The sequence below is a fragment of the Gekko japonicus genome, unplaced genomic scaffold (genome assembly GCF_001447785.1).
Source record: "Gekko japonicus isolate JY-2015 unplaced genomic scaffold, Gekko_japonicus_V1.1 scaffold915, whole genome shotgun sequence".
Classification (NCBI taxonomy): Eukaryota; Metazoa; Chordata; class Lepidosauria; order Squamata; family Gekkonidae; genus Gekko; species Gekko japonicus.
The window spans coordinates 24249-26566 of record NW_015173149.1 but is presented as its reverse complement, the minus strand read 5'-3'; the positions used below and the strand labels follow the sequence as shown (position 1 = coordinate 26566).

General features: G+C 45.9%; 1 protein-coding gene across 1 annotated transcript in view; it reads left to right on the top strand.

The window, feature by feature from the left end:
* Window positions 1-2318, top strand: part of LOC107119765 (cytochrome P450 2C19-like) — a 21889-nt gene that overhangs the window by 8939 nt on the left and 10632 nt on the right. The window lies entirely within an intron of this gene.

Genomic DNA, 2318 nt, shown 5'->3' with positions numbered 1-2318 from the left:
CAATGTTCCCTCTAAGCTATGGAGTCCTGTGAGCAAAAATTGCACCTTGTGAGCTACTGGCATTAAAGTTGTGAGCAGGTGATTTGGCTACTGCATAAATTAGTTTGCTCTGGAGCCATCCTTCATGAGCTAAGGCAAAAATGTGTGAGCCGGAGGCTAAAAAAACTGTGAGCTAGCTCACACTGACTCAGCTTAGAGGGAACACTGGTCAACAGAGGGAGGGCTTCTAATGTCCTGGCCCCACTGGTGGACCTCCTGATGGCACCTGGTATTTCTGGCCACTGTGTGACAGAGTGTTGGACTGGATGGGCCTTTGGCCTGATCCAACATTGGCTTCTCTCATGTTCTTATGTTCTTTCTTATAAGGGCCCATTCATACCTCATATACAAATATAGAAACATACAAAGGCTAATGAAATAGACCTAACGCGTTTCGGCCTTTACAGGCCTTCCTCAGAGGTCTAATACAAACAGAACATGTTGGCTGATATATAAAAATATATACAATCATACATATACAAAATATGAAATAAAGACCAGAAAACAATTGTTCCAAAGTTTAACCACTGGGCAAAGAAAAGAAATACAAAAATGCAAATGAAGCCTCCAGTGCAACCACATGTCCAGTAGTACTTCTCTCTGGTCAACTGTATATTCTCCTGAGATTGTACAGCCAAATGTTCCCAATAACATGTTCCTTAAGTTAAAAGCAGGGTTGATCAGCTCTTGACAGAAACGGCTCTTTTTTCAAGAACAGCTCTTATCAGAACTATGGCTTGCCCAAGGTCATCCAGCAGGTGCAAGTGGAGGAGTGGGGAATCAAACCCGGTTCTCCCAGATAAGAGTCCATGCACTTAACCACTACACCAAACTGGCTGCTCAAAAGAGCAGTTTCTGTCAGAGCTCTCTCAGCCCCACCTACCGCACAGGTAGGTTGTGTTGTGGGGAGGGGAAGGGAAGGGAAAGGAGTTTGGAAGCCCCTCTGAGACTCCTTTGGGTAGTGAAGGGCAGGGGGTATATGTTAAGTTGTGAGCTTAACAAATAGTCGGAGAGTGATTTCAGCAAGAATGCGGCTTTATTCTTCAGAACAAACACAACTCCAACACAGATCAACATCAGTCAGCCAGAACAGCTTTAACATTGCATCTGTCCTGCTTTTAAACATTCCGGGTTAATGTAGCCACGCCTACTGTACAATTAACAACCAATAAGGTTGAAGACATAAGGGCCAATCACGAGCGTTCCCGCTCTGCCAAGTGATTGGATGACACTGCCTGGGCTAGTACTCTGATTGGTTACATTTGGATCCTAGCCCAGGGCGAAGCTTAACATTGCAAGTTAATGTGATGATTCACAATACATCAGTTCCATATTGTTCAATGCATTCAGGTCACTTTGAATACATAACAATATAAATCCAATCTCCTCTTCTCTTAAGAACAGTTCTCTCAAGAGCTCTCTCAGCCCCACCCACCTCCCAGGGTGTCTGTTGTGGGGAGGGGAAGGGAAAGGAGTTTGGAAGCCCCTCTGAGACTCCTTTGGGTAGTGAAGGGCGGGGTATAAATCAGATCTTTTCTTCTTCTTCTTCTTCTTCTTCTTCTTCTTCTTCTTCTTCTTCTTCTTCTTCTTCTTCTTCTTCTTCTTCTTCTTCTTCTTCTTCTGTATTATGGCCTTTGACTGTAATAAACTACTGGTTTCTGGTTTCTAGGGGGAGCATTGCTTCCCACCCTCCAAAGCAGCCCTTTTCTCCAGGGGAACTGATCGATATTGACTGGAGATCAGTTGTAATTCTAGGAGATTCAAAAATATGGCACCCCTGAAGCATGGAGGGGGCAGCATTTGGGAAAGGGATGTGAAACCATAGAGCCTCCCTCCAAAGCTTTCCCTTTCTCTCTGGGAACAACTGGTCTCTGAAGTCTGGAGATTAGCTGTAATTTGGGAGATTCCCCAGGCCCCACCTGGAGGTTGGAACCCTGTGGCAGAAGGGGGGGGCAGGTGGAGCGTGAGAATTTCTTCCTGGTGAGGGGCAGTGTTCCCTCTAAGCTGAGTTAGTGTGAGCTAGCTCACAGTTGTTTAGCCTCCGGCTCACACATTTTTGTCTTCATTCAGGAAGGGATGGCTTCAGAGCAAACTGCTTTGTGCAGCAGCCAAATCGCTCGCTCACAACTTTAATGCCACTAGCTCACAAAGTAGAATTTTTGCTCGCGAGACGCCATGGCTTAGAGGGAACATTGGTGAGGGGCAGACAGGTGGGGAGGAGGACTTGCAATCTTGCCTTTTTAGTAGGCAACACAGGGTACTTTCTCCAGGTCTGACGT